Source organism: Canis lupus, chromosome 4 (genome assembly GCF_011100685.1).
Source record: "Canis lupus familiaris isolate Mischka breed German Shepherd chromosome 4, alternate assembly UU_Cfam_GSD_1.0, whole genome shotgun sequence".
NCBI lineage: Eukaryota > Metazoa > Chordata > Mammalia > Carnivora > Canidae > Canis > Canis lupus.
Genome location: NC_049225.1, coordinates 31,585,256 through 31,605,395, shown reverse-complemented (window position 1 = coordinate 31,605,395; position 20,140 = coordinate 31,585,256). Strand labels below are relative to the sequence as shown.

The window sequence follows — 20,140 nt, the reverse complement described above, 5'->3', positions numbered from 1 at the left end:
ATGTTCATCTTTTTTTTTTCTTTTTTCTTTCTTTTGTGTGTGTGTGTGTGTGTGTGTAAAGCAACAAGAAGAACCCTCTTGGGCAGCCCCAGGTGGCTCACCAGTTTAGGGCCACCTTTCAGTCCTTGGAGACCCGGGATCCAGTCGGGCGTGGGGCCCCCTGCATGGAGCCTGCTTCTCCCTCTGCCTGCGTCTCTGCCTCTCTCTGTGTCTCTCATGAATAAATAAATAAAATCTTAAAAAAAAAAAAAAAAACAAACTTTCTCTTCCCTCCTTAGGCTACATTTTCTTAAGATTCCGTGGTATGTTTCATCAACCTTTTTTCCTGCCCACTCACCCACCGGCCCAAATTATACCTACAGTTTCCCTTCTGTTCCTTCTCATCTTGTCAATACTATCCAGGACTTTCTATTTTATGACGTTATTCAGGTAATTCTCGTGTCTTCTTATTTGTATATGAGATTTCTTTGCCCTAATAGCTACGTTTTGAGAATTGAAAATTTCTTGTGGATTCTTCATGTCAAAGTGCCCAGTTTAGGGTGAATTCAGTCTTGGCTAGGAACCTTGGTTCTGCTCCCTCTTTCAGAACTTGCTTGATATGCTGCACTGGATTCATTCTGCTTACTGGTGAGAGGGAGCCCATTCCCACAAAGGGAGGAGAGTTCAGATGTAGCCAGATTCCTCCAAGTCTTACTTGTAAGCTCCGGAAAAATTGCTTCCTTCACAGAGAATTATCCTCTGGTTCCATTGTTCATTTCGCTGGTCTTTCAGAGAAGATTGTTCAAGTCAGACTGGAATATCATGCAGTTCACTTCCAATGTGGGAATATGGGTGAGAGTTCTCAGCCCTTAGCAGACATTAAGAGCAGTAGGGTGAGGAATGGGATTAATGCCATGCAGTGCCCCAACCTTCCATTTGTTCCCTTGATCAGCAATTTTTGAAGTTTATAACACTCTGTACTGTGCCACTCACTACCCCCTCCAACACACACACACACACACACACACACACACACACACTCTTTTTAAAATTTAGTTGATGCTTGTAACGTTAAGTTTTTTTATTTAGGATTTATATTTATTTATTTTTAAGGATTTGTGTATTTATTTGGTGGGAGATGGCAAGTGAGCACAAGTGAGAGAGGCAGAGGGAGAGGGAAAGAGAATCTCAAGCAGACTCTGCACTGAGTGCAGAGCCTGATGCAGGGCTCTATCTCACGACCCTGAGATCATGACCTGAGCTGAAACCAAGAGTAAGATGCTTAACTGACTGTACCCCTCAGGGGTCCCTAGGTGGGATTTTTAGATATTGAAGGAGAAAAAATTTTGCCATCCCAAGACACATCTCTTTGTCACATCACCTATCTTAAGCTGTTTTTTTTTAAGGAACTGTAGACCTAAGAGAAGCTCTGAGAAACCGAGTACCAGAAAGAGAAGGACAACACTGAACCTAAATCTTTAGAAACTCTTTATTAATGGAGAAGACAAGGACTTAAGGACAAGGACCTACCCCGTTTACTGTGCCGTTCCTGGTAACCACCCATAACTGACTTCTGATCCCCATCCTCTTTTATCTTTAATTAAGATAGTATCTAAACCAAAGATGGCTTCAGCCACTGCTCTCCCAGAAATCCAGGAGGTATCCATGTTATTAAACTTGTTTGTTTGTTTTTTTCCTGTTAATGTGGCTTACATCAATTTAAGTATTAGGCCAAAGAACCTAGAAGGGAAGAAGAGAAAACTTTCCACCCCTACCCTTTCTTGTGTTTATTTTATTAGTGATTAGAGGATACTGTGGTCTGGCTTCCTACATCATTTTTGCAGATAAAATGCTTCTTAAGAAATTCCTGACATCAGTTGGAAAAAAAGTGCAATTCAATATAAAAACATCACAAAACTACAAATCTCATAAAAAGACAATATCCTTCTAATTTTATGCTTTCATTTTGTAGACACAGTTAATCAAAGATGTCTACGCTATCCATTAAAGGCTCCCAAAGTCTATTTCAATAGGAACAGAAATGACCAAGTAAAAGGTTTCATTGTCAACAAATCTGAATAATACTATTTTATATATGTGTAGCAATTTGCAAGGAGTTTACAAAGCAGAAAGTGAATGTCTCTTTGTTAACCAAGGAGAGGCTTTAAATTCTAAGCAATATTTAGCTTTTCTGGAATTTCACAGGCATTGAAGTAATTTCCAAAACTGGTTGTCTCAAACCAAGACCAGTCTAACAGAGGTTAGGGTGTCTCCGTAGCAGATGCCAAGAAACAGTTCTCTACCCTCAAAATGTCTCCCCTGAATCACCTGGACACTGTCACTGAAGACTGGTACATATTTCACCAGCTACACCCATGTCAAAACGTTCTATTGAATGTTAGCGCCTAAAGCCTAAGGTAAGAATTTTTAAATGATGAAATTTTGTATCTTATGATATTTTAATGAATGTATTATATCATACAGGCAGTGGGTCATTGTGAGACACCAGACACAGGAGTATTGAGTGGAATTCAAGTGAGAAACAAGTGCATATGGAAGCTGCCTTCATATCGACTTCCTTACGGTCAGCAGTTTTGCATAATGCCACAATTATATATCCATATTTCAGGTTAATTAAATTTTAATAAGCTCAATATTATCAAGTTAATTACTTACAAATTTAAGTGCAATTTCCAACTAACCCAAACTTGAAAGATTGGCACCTGAGGTGTAAGATTCAGAATATAAAAGGGTACGATAATTTTGAGTACGTGAGTCTACAGCTTCACGAATACTAGCTAAATAAATGATATGTTCTGTTCAGGTCATCAGAAGCAATACACCAAGTTGTCAGAGGGTCTACAGTTGACTCATGAGCTACACAGTGGGTCAGAGAGAGTGATGAGGATAATGATGGTAAATATCTCAGAGTGTATCACTGGAACAACATGTGTACAGCATGGGAGTCTGGTGTGCATGGAAAGCAATTAATAAATGTTAAACCTTGTCACAAGCAGTGAAGGCTCTAAGATTTTTATCTCACTTGCAATCTAACAAGTTAGTTTACCAGTTTAATGGATAAAGGCAGAAGACACGGACTTCTGGAACTCTGTTACATAAAAGCACAGCAAGTAGTTATGGGCTTCAAGTTTGCACTGGTTCCAAGGCCCGTAGGGGCGACCCCAAGCAGCCTAGATGCTGCACATATAGCAGGCCCATATCAAAGCTGAGGACCCAATCTTGGGGAACCTGAATTTTTCTTTAAAACTGGGTTATAGGGACGCCTAGGTGGCTCAGCAGTTGAGTGCCTGCCTTCGGCTCAGGGTTTAATTCTGGAGTCCCGGGATCGAGTACCATATCAGGCTTCCTGCACGGAGCCTGCTTCTCCCTTTCCCTGTGTTTCTGCCTCTTTCTCTGTGTGTGTCTCTCATGAATAAATAAATAAAATCTTTAAAAATTAAAAAAAAAACTGGGTTATAAGCAAAGTTGCCTGACCTCTGCCCTAGAGGGAGAACTTATCTTTAATATACTGGAGAGTAACAAACCTGACTTCTGTTCTTAACAGAGACATTTCTCTTCTCTAAGGTTATTTGCTCTACAAACATCCTTAATAATATGATGCAGAACAAAATATGTCAACACTTCTGTCCTCTAGACATGTAGAAGTACAAAAGACCCATGTAAAATTGTATCCCAACAGGCCCAATTAAGAAATGTCTATTGGCGTAAATAGATTTAGGGAAACCTATACAAAATATAGTGAGAGATGAGCACTGGGTGTTATACTATATGTTGGCAAATTGAATTTAAATTTAAAAAATGTAAAAAAAAAACAAAAAACAAAAAGAAACAGAATCAACAGAATCATGAGTGACTAAAGACTGGGGATCCTGGTTGCATGGGATTGGGATTCAACTTTGCATTTTAGGCTAGGCTGGAGCTGATAACTGAAAGTTAAGGAGTATGTGTGTGTGTGTGTGTACACAAGCATGCACAAGTTTGGTTAGAGATGGGATGATGGGCTGTACTGACAGCCCTTTAGGTAACAGGCACTAAGTTAGACAACTTGGCATAGCAGTTAAGAGCCACAGGTTTGAAGTCAGATACACTTGGTTTACATCAATCCTTCTGCCACTTACTAGCCGTGTGACAACAGCCAAGATACTTGAGAACTCTGAGATTCTATGTCTTTTGGTGGACAATGGAAATGATGGTGGAGCCTTCTTTATAGTATTAGTGTGGGGGTTAAACAAGATTATGCATAGCTAGAACCCATTCAGCGTGGCATACAGCGAGTGCCAAAGAAATGTTAACTATTGTGGTCATTTATCTTTCTTCACTAAAATGTCTGACAATCCTCATTATTGCCATTTCATCCTTGAAAAAGCATCACTTAGCAAAAATCACCAACTAGTCTTAGGTTACAGGGCTATAAATGCTGCCAAAGCTCAGATCTTACCCAACTCTGACTTAAAACTCTTTGCGCTGTACCACTGTGCCTTCTGTCAAGAGGCAAAGGTGGGAATCTTTGTGACTAAACAGGAATCATTCTTTTCTTGTCTTTTCTATAACAGCATGAAATAGAAAGAGAGAAAGAAAGAGAAAGAAAGAAAGAAAGAAAGAAAGAAAGAAAGAAAGAAAGAAAGAAAGAAAGAAAGAAAAGGAAAGAAAAGAAAGAAAAAGAAAGAAAGGGAAAGAAAGAAAAAAGAAAAGAAAAGAAAAGAAAAGAAAAGAAAAGAAAAGAAAAGAAAAGAAAAGAAAAAGAAAGAGTATAAATATATAAACAAAAACTCTTAGCTACACTCTATGATGCCTTTAAATCTCAAACCAAAGGTTATTTCTGCCATGTTACTGGATTCCCATTTCAGATATACATAGAGCTCAGATGGTAATAAGCCTTGTTTTGCCCTGATTTAACATTATTGGATATTTAACTCCATTCTGGTTTATGAGTTCTTGGGATGGTCTGAAATCCCTCTCAGGCGGTCTGCTACCACTCCCTATCAAAATATGACAGCATCATGCTGTAAATATTCTGCTGGTCATTGGGCTCTAATGCCAACAGAGTGAGTGATTGGTGCTTCATTAAAAACAATGGCATTCACCTCTTTCCCAGCGATTACTATTGGCACATTTTCACATTTCCTTGTACTGCTCTCAAATTCAGGAAAATTTGAAAATGTATTCCTACTCCACAGAAGATTTGCATCCCAACCAATTAAATAAAATGCAGCAAGTGGAGAGGTGCCATGGAGGTTTTTATATTATTCCCTTCACAAGGAAACTTGCTGATAGCTAGTAACAATAAAATGGTATTGTCTAATTCGAGATATTTTCTCAGTTACTAAGCCAATCTCACTGAAGGTATGTATTCTTTTCATACCTTACCCACTCTATTGATGTGCTCAACAACAACAACAAAATACAATACTCTTAGAAGCCATGGCAAATTAAGTGGACAGGACAACAAAGTGATCTACATAGTACTGCTGTGTTTGTAAATGCCTGTAGCCGGACAACACTGCAATATACTAGGGAATGTCAAGGAGAGAAACCTACCTGACTTTCACATGTTTAGAATCAGAGATCTTTTAAAGGGAAATGTGACCTTCTCCATTTCAAGGTCATCATGTAATGTATGAGGGAAAAGAAGCCAATGGAAGGGAATGACTTACCCATGATCACAGAGCTAAGGAAGGACCTTCTGTCAATGCCAGACCCTAGCAGCCTTGACCAATTTCATCTTCACAGTAGTGCTTACTTTGGTAAAGGCCATAAAATGATTGCCCACATTCTCTCCTATTGTGTAGAAAATTCTTTTAAAAGGAGAACTGAAATGTTCAAATCCATACATCTTCAGCTTTGCATATCTTTTCCAAAGGTCAGATCAAAAAGACATGGAATCAATTTGTAGCTGGGTCATTGCAAAAGAACTAACTACTGAAAGGAAACAAACAAAAATATTCACCTAGTTTATCAGGGAATCAAAAGAGGTCACTAGATGGAGAATTTCCATGACAACTGACAGGCAAAAATGAACAAAGGGTTGGTCCTAGCGCTACCACTAAACTGTGAATTAGGCACACCACTCCACCTCCAGCCCTCTTTCTCCTCTCTGATGCCACCTTCCTCCCATGGACAGCCAAGCTCCCTCTAGATCCATCTTCATGTCATGTAAAGCAATAACCTCCGTTAGGGAGAATGTAAGGGAAGCACAGGTTGCCTTATACCAGCAGTTATAATCGATAAAAATACTCAAGCGAAACCAGCCACCACTGCACTGTGGCGCTTACAAGGGCAAGAAGCAAAGCTCTAAGATAAAATACAAGAAAGTTGCTATTGTAATGGAAACTGCGCCTATACTTTATGTACTAATTTGCTACTTAGCATTAGTAGTACCATTAACATAATCACATAATCAGTAAGGTGAAGGTCTTTTCCCAGCACTAACTTCTTTGCCCATGGCCCACTAAAAATTCTAAAACATTAACTTTGATTTGCTGTGACTGGATTTATCAGGAGTCCCTGGGGGAGGGAAAAAAATCCAGGATCCCAAATCTGAATCATATAATTCCTATCATTTGACATTTTGTTTTTACTTTATTCTTTAAAAAATATTCTCTTGTGGTTTTTCAATCGAGCACTCACTAGGAAAGGATGGTAATTAGCTCTGAGTCTGACTGATTACGACAAAGGTGTAAAGATTTTAAGGGCCTATTACAGAGCAAAATGCTGACACTGTGATTCAGACTCATTTCAAACCAAAAAGTTCAGTCTGCCTATGACTAAAATTAAAATAAACAGTAAATCATATCCGTGAGGCCAAGAGAGGTAGCAGTTAAATAACTGTAATGGGGAAAAGTCAAACGCGGCCAGTCACAGCTTCCTACTTCATGTCCTCAATGTCTATTAAATACCAAACTGAGGCAGATAAAGTTTCTAAATTTCAAACAGTCACACACACACAGGAAATTTGTCCTTCCCTGGTCTGATTCTCATCACCTCCACTTAGTGACGCAGCCTGTGTATTCAAAAGCAACAGGGACCCTTTTGCGCTTGGGAAGAAATGCCAAATTACTTACATCCACAGAGAACTCAAGTTATGCATGAAGGATTTTCAATTCTCACAACACAGATAAATGTATCTCCACCAATCTGGGCACCATTTAGAAAACCGAAGATACGACACTTATATCAATAGTTTGCTGTTGGCCTGTGGACGCGTTAATTTGTCAAAATATCAACACATGAACACAGCACAATTGTGTGACTGAACCGAAGAGAAATAGATGATCTCCACTGAGTTACTGATTAGGACTTTTCAGTGACAACTGATAGAAATCACAGTCCAAGCAGGCTCAAGCGACAAGAAGATGAAGGAGGAGGAGGAGGAAGAGAAGGGAAGAAGAAAGGAAACGCAGGAAAAGGAGGAAGAGTCAGAAGAAAAAAAGCCAAGAATGTATTGACTTATATAACTCGGTAAAGAGGGAAGTAGAGAGTAGGAGGCCTTTGAAAGACAAGACAGAGACCAAGTCACCATCTTGAATCAGTTTCTCTCCATCACGACGTTCTGTTGTCATCACAGCCAATGTGGAAGAACAAGGGGAGGATGGGGTCTCCACACTCAATTTACTTAGATGTTTTTAATGTGCTGGGAAGTTTACAAATCTTCTCAGACATCCCAAGAAAAATTTCATTCCTTCTCATTGTTTCTGACTGGGTCTATACCTGGCTCTCCACCAATCAATATGGCCTTGGAAATAGGATGAGGTAACTGGCTTAGGCCCAGAATGGGGGATAAATCAAGGAAAATCCCAAGGGGGTCTAGAGTAGCTGGAATCATAGATTATCTCTGAGAGGTGAGAAAATGTTAGGTTTTGGGGAGAAACTCTCCTAATTTCAATTATTAATATTTCATAATTTCCCTGGTGAATGCTACATTATTCTTTCAAATTCAACTGTAAATTCAGTATTTGCACTGCAGAATGCTACGGGCAAAGGGCACAAGAATGATGAATAAGACATAGTCGATGTTCCAAGGAGCTCATGGAGGGAGGCAGGGGGGTCAAACCCACAATATGGAGTCTCCCTACACTGTTAAGAGGACTGTGAAAAGTGCAAAATGGAGCTTACAGACAACATGGAAGTCTGAGACAGGGTGAACTTAGGATTTAGTGTCTGATCCTTCAATAAATGCACTGTTAGTTCAGAGATTAGAGAGGACGATAAATCAGCAGATACCACTGTGGTCGGGGAAGGCTTCACACAAGAGGCAGGGCTTTGCAGGGCAGGAAGGTCACAGACAACCCCCACACCTCCCCTATGCCCCCCCCCCCCCCAAAAAAAGGAGGAGAATAAGAATAAAGTTAAAATAGAGACTATGGGTAAGATTTTTAAAACTCTGATTTAGGTTCTTATGTCCATAGTGTCTTAAAAAGATCGTCAAATAGATTCATTATCATAAAACCACAAACCTGTCCTTCCATCTTAAAGATTAATAAGTAGATCTAACAGCAACACTCTTTACAAAAGATGATTATTGCCTAAATAGCCTTTTTGCCTTGATGGGCCCTCCGTGCCCAAGTGGGGATGAGGAATATCCATCTTGTAAAGTTTATCCTTGCTTTTAGACCAGGGGGATCCAAACTGGCAGCCCTGCCTGTCACCCATGCTAAGTCTCACACATCCTTCCAGATTCTCCAACTTTCCCCTCTAATATCAAAGTCAACAATAACAGCATATCTGAGAGAAAGGGGACTGGCAGGCAGTAATGACACCAGACATTTCAAGTTACATTTACCAGACTCTGGGACTCTGGGATGGACTAATGATTTGATAGCATCAATTGTGGGCAGGCCCCACCCCAAAATTCTCCCTAATTTCATTCAATGATGGTAGGATCGAGTTTTGTTTTGTTTTTTGTTTTTTTTTTACTCTGCCCAGGATCCAATGCATAATTCAGAGAACCAGGAAACCACAGCAAGCTGCAGAAATGTCCTAAGTCCACGCAGTTTCCTCTTTATCTTTAGAACCACCATGATGATGGTTCTTTCAATTGTGTGAATCAGGTATTATACTGGTTCAAGACCCAGATCAATAAGAAGTGCATCTGATTTCAACACTAGTGAAAACCAGGGTTGGACTGAGAGAGCAGAAAGAAAATAAAAATCAATTCTGTTTAGCTTTCCTGGCTTTGCATGGGCTTTGGCGGAACACAGGAGGAGACCTTTAAAAATTGGATTTCAATCTGATTTTCATCATTTCAAACACCGAATAAGGTGAGATCTGAGACTTAGAAATGTGAAAATGTCTTCTCCTTTTAGCAAATGTTGGAGATTCTGGGGGGAAATATGAATACCATTTTAAATGCCTAGTAGAGACAATTCAAAAAGAAAAGCGCCTGGGTGGCTCAGGCAGTTGAGCGTGTCTGTCTCCGGCTCAGGTTGTGATCCTGGGGTCCTGAAATTGAGTCCCACAGCAGGCTTCCTGCTCCATGGGGGGCGTGCCTCTCCTTCTGTCTCCCTCTCTGTCTCAAATGAATGAATGAATGAATGAATGAATAAATGAATAAATAAATAAATACATCTTTAAAAACAAAAAAGAAAGAAAAGAAAAGCATACAGTACCCAAATAAGGTCATATTAAAAATATATCTATTTAGGGGCACCTGTGTGGCTCAGTAGGCTAAGCCTCTGCCTTCGGCTCAGGTCATGATCTGAGGGTCCTGGGATCAAGTCCCACAGAGCAAGGAGCCTGCTTCTCCCCCTGCCCCTCCCTCATGAATAAATAATATTTAAAAAAAAAAAAAGAAAAAAAATCCATCTACTTAGACACAATTCTGTATGTACTCGGCACTTTTTGACTACTATAACCACCTTATTCTAAAACTCTTCTCAGGCTTAGTTTATGTTTCAGTTTTATATATCAATTCCCAGGTATGCATCTGTAAAAGGTAACTAGTTTGCAGTGCCACAGGCTATCCTGTATGACCAGCTGAATCTGCTCATTGTGTTTTCCTAGACTGATACACCACAATTTGCAAGTACTACAGTGTCCTCCACTATGCACCATGTGGGAACAGGATGCATCCTGGGAGAGTGTCTATTTTCTAAAAGGAAGTTGGAGATTGGCCCTCAGGAATGCTGAAGGAGCCTGTCTTCTCTTAAGAGAGGGTAGAAGCAGCTCAACTGAACAAGGCTCAGGGTTAAGCTGCGCCTCCAGGGTCCCCTCTGTGACAGGCAGGGCTTTTGTTTTGACCGTGGTAACAGTCATATACAATGAACTGATTTAAATATTTATTCCTCCTGGTAATCCTTTCCCAATGACACCAGTTGGCCAACACAACTAGACATGCCCTTCGGTCTGTGTGGTGACTAGCTCATACTTCCAAGGAGTCTCAGTGGTGGCATTGTCATACTGCATCCTGGGAAAATAAGCAGTGATCTGAACTGGTCCAACTAGTGGAGGCAATCCTACAGCCCTGTAGGAAAGCAGTCATCTCCTGGAGCTAACTCAGGGTGGAAGTTAGAAAAAGGGAAATGCCCTTGACCATGTGGTCTTGGCCTGGGAATGATCAGATGCTGACAGGTGAGGGGATACACCAACCCAGAACTGCAGAAAGTTCAGGAAGTTATGGATAAATACAATGAGAAGCATATAGACTTCTACATCTTGGCGACTAACGCATTTCAGATCAGGGAAATAATGTACTACAAGCATTAAGGATGACAGTAGAAGAGTGATTCATGCAGGGTTATCTAAAATAATAAAAGCAAACAAAAATAGCTCATATGCATCCAAGATTAGAAGATCGGCTCACTAAATTATAGTTCTAAAGCCCACAAGACTATTATGAAACCACCGAAACTGGGATTATGTTGTTGACACAAGTCTTTGTGAAGCCATTCTGAACTCGAAAAAAACACAATACAGAACAGCATGAATTTTAGGATTCTAATGAATGCACATGAAAAGTAATATGTAGAAATGAAAATTGCATGAGGCGATGTTTTTAATATTGAGTGAGTCATTAATATTATCATAAATTTGTCTTTAAATTGTACAAATGGTATAAAAGAGAGGTAGTAAGAAAGAAAACAACTTTGCTAATGCTTGTATGTATTAAACAGACACTGAAAGTATCTCGGGTCCCGTATTTAGAAGCATGGAAGCTTTTGGTACCGGGAAGGAGAAGCCCATCTTTCTCCCTAGATGAAAGCAACTGACAACTGCAAAGGACACACAGACTGGCAACAAGCAAATACATCGTCCCTAAATTAGCTCTAATGGTTCCCTGACAATATACATAATATTATAGCACGTGAGTATATGATTTACAAACATATAAATAAATAAATATAGACCACAACAACATGTTCAAAATATTGTACCTACAAATATATGGGGGCCCAGTCAAAAAGCCCTCAGGATTGGATGCGATGCCAAACACAGTCCTCAGATCACATGTGCAAGCTCTACTTGAGAATATCATAGTCAACAAAGAGTGATCATATTAAGACTAGTATAATTTAGCATTTATTTTTTTTAAGATTTTATTTATTTATTCATGATAGACATACAGAGAGAGAGAAAGAGGCAGAGACACAGGCAGAGGGAGAAGCAGGCTCCACGCAGGGAGCCCGACATGGGACTCGATCCTGGGACTCCAGGACCACGCCCTGGGTCAAAGGCAGGCGCCAAACCACTGAGCAACCCAGGGATCCCAAGACTAGTATAATTTGACATTTAAAGATGCATTCATGATAGGGAAATATTTTTTTTCTTTACAATACAGAAAATACATGAAAGAAAAGAGTAATGCATTTGAAAAAAAAAAAAAAAGAATGAGCCAATCAGAGCCCTAGGGCCTTCCACTAGAAAGGACTTCTTGGGGGACTCCCACTCAGGCCTCTTTCCTTTGGATGCTCCCAACCGTTCAGAAAAGCAGTAATTCATCAAAAATTGGTGTTTGCAAAATTTTCACACAAGTAATTACACTCCTTGCCTGCCTTATTCTGTGTCTCTATTTTTTTCTCAGTTCACTTTTCATGTAAGTTTCTTCAGCCCCAACTCTACAGTTTTTTGTTTTTTCCCTGATCTCCAACCAACAGGGTCAATATCTTGCCTCTCTGTCATCCCCTCAACAACCCCCTTATGAACGCAAAATTCCCAGGGCCCAACCCTTGCCTTCCCAGGCTCTATGAAGACTAGAGAATGGACCTTAACATTTCTTTGACTCACTAGCTGGTACTGACCACACCTCAGAGAGCTTTAATTTCCTTATTTGTAAAATAACACGTTTGAATTTAGAGGGACTTTCTCAATAAATATCAGAGATTATGGTGCAAAGGAAAGGCATGACACAATATTTTAGGGAGATGGAGCTATGCCCCATGTTTTTTAAGATGTTTCAAATTCCTTAATTTTGCAACACTGTAATCTAGACTAGTGGATGTTTTTCTTACAACAAAGAGGAAAGCAAATCAAGCAGTTCTCATTTCTGTAAAACGGCTAAGCAAATTTTCTGTTAAGGATTTTAAATGGAGGATACGAGCTAAGGATTAAATGAAACAAGGAATATTTGAGGTTTCAAAAGGAGATTTTTAGTGGCATACATGAAAAACAAAATCTGAACGTGATTTTTTTGTTGTTGTTGCTGCAATTTTAACAAGTACACTCAGCTCAGTGCAGGAAGACCCTCATTGGAATGAATGATGTCTCAAATGCACCCAACTGAAACCATTCTTGGAGGTAGACATGTCACCTACTAATGTGCCTCCAATGGCCTAAATTCATGCTTGGTTTTGGTTAGAAGAAACTTATCTGGGAGTTGTTTCTTTTTTTTTTTTTTTTTTTTTTCCCGGGAGTTGTTTCTAAACAGCAATGAGAGGTTTCCTTCAGGACAAACGGGCATAGATCTACTATGTGCTGTGGTTTTTGAGGTTGAGTCTGGGTATACATGGTAAAGAGAGTCTGGATTGCTGTTGAGCATGAGTTAGGTGCTGAGAAGTGGGGTGTAGGAAGTGAGTAAAGAATATGTCAAAGGGACCAGCAATGCTGGTGCGGAGTATCTGCAGCCCTTGACTGACCAAATGTGTTGATGCAAAAAGGAGGAAATTGAGGTATGTGGAGATATGACAATTTCATAGAGTTTAGGTGGCAGGATGAGGACCAAATTCCAGAGCCCTCAACACATCCTAAGTATTCTCAGGCATTGTCCTAGACTAGTTTCCTTTTAAGCTTAGTTCCTCTCTTGGCCTTGAGTAAGAAGTTCCCCAAGAGACGGGACAGGACCACTCACACTGTACCTGGATAGGGAAAGAAGAGGATGAATGGAAGTGAGAAGCAGCCGTAAAAGAACAGTAGGGGCTTTGCCACATCCTTGGGTGGCAGTTGGTGGGCCATAGCACCTGGGTAGAAGGGACCTCAAAACAGATCCAGAACAAGATATCTGTTTCCAGATAATGCAACAGATCTGGAACACAGACCCTCAGGGACAACTCCCCAGATAATAGTAAATTTTAGCAATATGAACTGAAGAGAAAGAAAACTATGCACCAGAAACCCCACGGTGTCTGAATAAAGGCCCAAAATCTTTAAATAACAATCTACTTATTTGGCTTCCACCCCTATAAAGGATGCAAACTTAAACGCTTATAGAAACAGAAGGTGACACGAAGAGTCCAGTGGGTGGTAGGGGAGGGATGATGCACTGGGATGGAGATGGAGTGAATGCAAAACTCAGGCCTCACACAAAAGCCAGGACTGCTCTTCAGCTCTCTCTGTCCACTGCTTCCAAGGCGGCCCAGTATTGCCTCATTTCTTTTTTTCCTGAAGAAGCGGGTGTGTAAATGATTCTGTGAAATCTTCAGATTTTTAAACTTTGAAAGTAAAAACACAAATGCTCTTTCTTTCCTTATAGCAGTTTTATTCATAATTGTATAAAGGTTTACTCAAATTTAATTCATAATTACCAAAACTTGGAAGCAACCATGATGCCCTTTAGTAGGTGAACGGATAAACAAACCAATGCTACGTCCCAACAATAGGATATTATTCAGCACTAGGGAGAAATGGGCTATCAAGCCATGAAAAGTCATGGAGGGACCTTACATTCATATCGCTATGTGACGGAAGCCTATCTGAGAAAGGATATATAATATACGAATCCAATTATATGACATTCTAGAAAAGGCAAAGCCATGGGGACATTGAAAAGATCCATGGTTGCCAGGCTGGGAAGGAGGGAAGGATGAATGGACGGAACACAGAGTTTTCTGGGCAGTGAAACCTCTCCGTATGATACTAATTGTGGATATAGGTCATTATGCATTTGTCTCTACCCGGAGAATGTACGACATCAAGAGTGAACCTTATGTCCACTATGGATATTGGGTGATAATGAAGCATCAATGTAGGTTAATCAATTATAACAAAGTATCACTCTGCTGGGGGATATTGATAAGAGGAAAAGGCTATCCATGTATGAGGGAAGGAGGTATAGGGAAAAGATCTGTACCTGCACCCTCAATTTTACTGTGAACCTAGAACTGCTCTAAAAATACAGTCATTCCAGAAAAACATAAATACCTACATACATAAACACTTTGCCACAAAACTCAAATACACACATCACGTCTGCAGTTAAAATTTGGTAAGTGGACTACTGTTTTCAAAATCTGGGTACCTCAGATAACATCACTAAAGTCTTTGCTGCTTATCCTTTCGCCTGCCAAGCTCATCACCCATCTCTGGCTAGCAGAGAAAATGCTTGGAATACTCTATGCAACTAAATTCCTACAAAAATGCTCATAAACTGGTACCTCACTAGACACCTATTGTTTTTTTACTATAAAATAATTTTTACCTAATTTAAAAATTGTTAGCATTTAAAGATTTATTATACCTTCAAGAGACATAACTGTCATGATTTTAATGACGGATCTTCACCTCTTTCTCATTTTCTGAGGCATTAAATATGGCTTAGAGCATTCCCCTAGAGAGTAATCAGTTAGCATTCATTCAAATTTCATCAGGAAATCTTGCCTTTATCTCCTTTTATTTTTCATCTTCTCTACGCAAATAACATCCTCAACTCTGAGGAAAACTGGAAAACTACTTGCTCTCTTTCAGAGTTGTAACCTCTTATGTATTTATTTATTCAGAACCCATAAATCATGAGTCAGTTCCTGGAGAAGCCAGCTTGGAGCCAGCTGTTCTAACGTAGGGGCTGGTCAGCTTATTTGAAATCTGGATAAGGCAGGTTTGTATTAACAGAATCCAGATAGGTCTGTATGTCCAGAAAATTAAGAAAATGAAAGACCCTGTTGGTGGTGACAATGCATTATTCAAGGACTCATTACTTGCATGTTGGGAGCATTCACTGAAATTTTCAGTTTTCTTTTCACACAATAAAAAGGCGTGAAGAGAAAACAAGGGACAAGATACCGTGCCATCTGCTTGTCTGGTTTCAAAGGGAGGTGGATCATAGTCTTCCACCAAGGAGGGCCTAAAGTGAATGCGAGGAGTGGAGGATCAGTAAAAGACAAACAGAACAAATAAGAAATAAGTAAGAAGTACATTTATTTTTATATTGAAAAAAATAAATGAGAAAGAAATAGTGTATGGATCAGTTGCCAACTAGCGTATTGACTTATCCTAAGGGTCCAACCGGCGAATGTTGGCATCTCTCAAAAAACAGGCCCAAAGAGAGATGGGAAGAGAAGACACAGACAGGGGCTGCGCCAAGGAACTCAGATCCTTTCCTGCCTCCAACCACCCTTTGAACTCTACCCTCTGCACTTAGAGGGAGAAAGGCCACTGGATGCCACACTTAGAACTTACTAGTTCGGGGGCACCTGGGTGGCTCAGTGGTTGAACGTCTGGTCAGGTCACTCAGGTCATGATCCTTGGGGTCCTGGAATCTAGTCCCGAACTGGGCTCCGGGCTGGGAGCCTGCTTCTCCCTCTGCCTATGTCTCTGCCTCTCTGTGTCACTCACGAATAAATTAAATTTTTTTTTTTTTTTAAAGGAACTTGTTAGTTTGGCTCTGAATAATTCTTTCCACTGGGTCACTTCTAGTGTCATTCCTTCTTTCTAAATACATGGTTGTGATAAAATAATATAAAACAAAAGCATGTAAAGTTCATTATGGCATCTAACATAAAACTTGTGTTGGGAATATAACCCATCATCCATCGCCCAGTGCTCCCAACATAAAGATATTTGTGGAATCTTTTAAACTCCAACGTGTTTAGGCAAATTCCTTCTTTCAAATATTGAGATAATTCTCCCAACACACTTTCTATTATCTTCCAAAAAGCAAAAGCCAAGCCTCAAGCTCTGACAGCAGGTATACATAGTCACAAGAGAAAGAGGCATGCTTAATTTTTACCAAGGGATATGAAATCAGTGGTTATCTAAAATGCTTAAAATCATACCTTACATAAAATAACCTTAATAAATATTTGTTAAATTGAGCGGAATTTATAAAACTTCCAGGAATTATGAAATAAGCACTTAGTAATGGAAATTCCACCATTTCAAATGAATTTAATTAAGGGTAATTAATAACTTATTTCAAAGACATAATGACACTGGGATGACATAAATGTCAAAGAGAGCTGATGATTTATTTTGCTTGAATCTCAAAAAACTAATGTGTGATGTGGACTATTTTCTATACAGCTAATAAATGTAGAAATTAATTTTATCATTTTAGAAAAGAGAAAAGGGCTAATACGTATCCCTCTGTATTCAAAATCATCCATCTATTTTGACCTAATATATGACAATTTTTCAGGTCTTCATTCTAAATGGCTATCTATTTGCTATTACCTTACTAAAAGTTTGTTATCCTGGCTTGAGATGTGTCATAAAAATCATAGAATCACAGATCCAAAAGATAAGGGGAATTCACCTCCCCTTATCATCATCTGTCCGGTAAGTCAATTACCACTATCCTTACAGATAAGGGTACCCAAGGATCAAGGATACCCAAGACCAGCAGTCCTGGAGACAACTCAATGCAGGTTCTTTCTTGAATCTTCCTACAAATACTCTTTCATCCCTTCCAAAAAGTAATTATCCAAGAATAAGGCAAGTGGCTGATGAAAACCCAAAGAATCATCATAAAATACACTTAAGAAAAGTAGATACAATCAGAGCCAGATGGTCTAAGACAAGATCTTTCTCTGGCAGGTATCTTCAAACTGAAGGGTCTGGACTATAATGACATGGCGCCCAGTTCATCTTTGAGCATCAACGCTGCAGGTTACATTTAAGAACTAGGCTGGGAAGGCTTAGTAAGGAGGGGAAAGAGCACTCTGTTGATAGTGAGCAAGGTCTGTCCTCTGACCACAGTGTGGGATTCAGGAGCGTGGAATGTAGGTCATGCAGGTCATGGGCAGCCCCTCAGAACAGACTGGCCCCTGGATGCCTTCCAACTCCGGTGCTCTATGGTTCAGGAAATACAGTCTGCACTTGATACCCCTCGTTATCACTTCATTTAGAAATCTCCATCCCCCTCTACTCACCTCCTATTATTGATTCCTGTTGTTTTATTTTTTATTTTTATTTTTCAAAGAATTTATTTATTTACTCATGAGACACACAGAGAGAGGCAGAGACACAGGCAGAGGGAGAAGCAGGCTCCATGCAGGGAGCCCAATGTGGGACTCGATCCTGGATCTCCAGGATCACACCCCGGGCTGAAGGTGATGCTAAACCGCTGAGCCACCAGGGCTGCCCGATTTCCTGTTCTTTTAAATGTTCCTTTTCTTGGTATTTTTACAGTTCCTTTTCCTTCCCATTTCATTCTAGATTTCAGATTTTTCATCCTTCCTCTATAATTCCAAAGTAGGCCACCTAATTCTACTCTTCTGTTCAGGTAGGGGCATCCTTTCATTTCAGATTTTTTTTTTTTCAATGAGGGGTGATTTGATATAGTATTTTTCCAGATCTATACCATTTCCTGCTGAATAAGGGACACTTTAATGTCTATTAATACACAAAGATACAAACACAGAGTATACACTTAAAATGGAAAAAAATGTAAATTATAGAAAGTATAAAGGAAAAATCATCCTCACATCTATCTATATGGTAGTTTTTAAATTTTAAATAAAATTATGGTCATGCTTCATAAACTACACCTCCATTCTCTCCCTTCCACACTTTTTGATTTTACTTTTCACATTGCATATTAAATATACCTGGCCATGAGGTCAGTTCTTTAGTGGAAAGAACACACTAGCAAAATTCAGGGAATCCGTTGTTTGTCCTTACTTAAATCTCTTAAATCTGTAAACCTACTTGTATGGGCACATGGCGAGAATAATAAAATAGATTTAAAGGCCCTGAACTTTCCCCAAAGCCTAATATATATATATATATATATATAATTTTATGCATGTCAATCTAAAACAAAAATAAAGTTTAAAGAGAAACAGTATAATGCCATGTACACAATATATAACAAATAATGTCTGAAAAACATAAAAAACTCTGCATATTCCTAAGAGGAATCCAATATCACATGGAACAAAGGACATAAACAGGCACTTCATAGAGAAATACACATTTTTAGTAAACATGTGAAAAAAATCTTGAAGTTCAACTGATGCAAATTAAAACAACAAAATTCATACTGCTAAGCATCAGAAGGGTAACATGTAAATTCATTCATTAATTCAACAGATAATTATCAAATGCCAACCCCATGCCAAGCATGATGCCCCAGTCACAAAGTTATCAGAACTCATGGCCTTTGAGGATTTGGGAGGAGAATCTCATATATGACTGGCAAAAGAGAGGCTTGGGTAAATCATATCGGAGATTTGGGCTGAATCTATCAACATTTTAAATCATCCTTGATTCTTTCTTTTCTCTCCCATACCAAATCCAATCCTCTGGTAAATCCTTGATTCTTTCTACCCTCAAACGTCGGTCCAATCTGACACCTTCATACTATGTTTCTAGAAGTTACCCCAAGGCCCTTTTATCTCTTTCTAACCTATGATAGGAAACAATCCACAGAGATTCCTGAGTCTAATATGGCTGCCCAAGAGTCTTATTTTTTTTTTTAAGCAACTACAGCCTTATTTTAAATGTAAATTAAGTCATGTCATTTATCTGCTTAAAACAATACAATGGATTCCCATCACTCTTAGAATAAAACCCAAAATCTACTATTCTATTTTTTGCCTCTGGTCCAACATGGAACAGTCCATCCCCAGAAATTCAGATTCTATTTAATCTTTTCACATTGGCTATAGCCCTTTGCCCATTTTCTGCTCTCCTTTAAATGATCCTTTTGCACCAATTTTTTATTACAGCTTACCTTAAATTCTGATAGCACTCCTGTCAGTCTCCATGACCCAACCCTGCTCTATTTTTCTTCGGACCACTTATCACTACTTGACATTTGCTGCTGTACCTTTTTTTTTCTTCACATTTTAGACTCATATATTCTCACACATACACTCTTATTTATTTATTGGTTGTCTGTCTCTGCCACTGGAATGTAAACTGCTAAAATACAGGAATTCTGTTCATTTTGTCCAGGACTGTATCACTAATTCTAGAACCGTGATTGAAATAGTAGCAAATGCACCATAAATATTTGCTTCATGAGTGAATGAATAAGCTTAAAAAATACATAGCCTTTCATATCCAATAATACCAACTTGAGGAAATTATCCTAAAGAAATTACACGGGAGCAAAAAGAAACATATGCTCTGGTAACCATTACGGCATTATCAATAATCATGAAAAATGAGGAAAAAAACATGTCCACCAATGTGCAAGTCACTGGACAAATTATAGAACATCCATCTTATATAAATAGTACCCCCAAAAAAAGCATATCAAGAATGACGTAAACCTGTATGATCCAATAGTGAAAGAGCTCCAAGACTTACTGTAAAGTGAAACAAAAATATAGGTCATTGGCACAGCTATCTTTTTGAAAATCTGATAATGGGTAAAAGGTGCCATATTTTATATAGAGAATGTCAAAATAGCACAATATATAAAAGAAGCCAGCAAGAACATCTCACAGACTTTATGACAGATGTTATATTTCTATGCCCTGATTAATACCCTGACAAACCTGTGGATGTGATAAAATGAAAGGAATCCTTCATTCCTGTGCTATTACCT

General features: G+C 39.1%; 1 protein-coding gene and 1 long non-coding RNA gene across 8 annotated transcripts in view; one reads left to right on the top strand and one right to left on the bottom strand.

The window, feature by feature from the left end:
- The window catches only part of NRG3 (neuregulin 3), a 1,041,408-nt gene that overhangs the window by 821,557 nt on the left and 199,711 nt on the right, over positions 1-20,140 (bottom strand). The window lies entirely within an intron of this gene.
- Positions 1,283-4,579, top strand: LOC119871495. Its single transcript, XR_005358072.1, has 3 exons — positions 1,283-1,531; positions 2,464-2,563; positions 4,554-4,579. It is a non-coding gene; the product is annotated as an uncharacterized LOC119871495 (long non-coding RNA).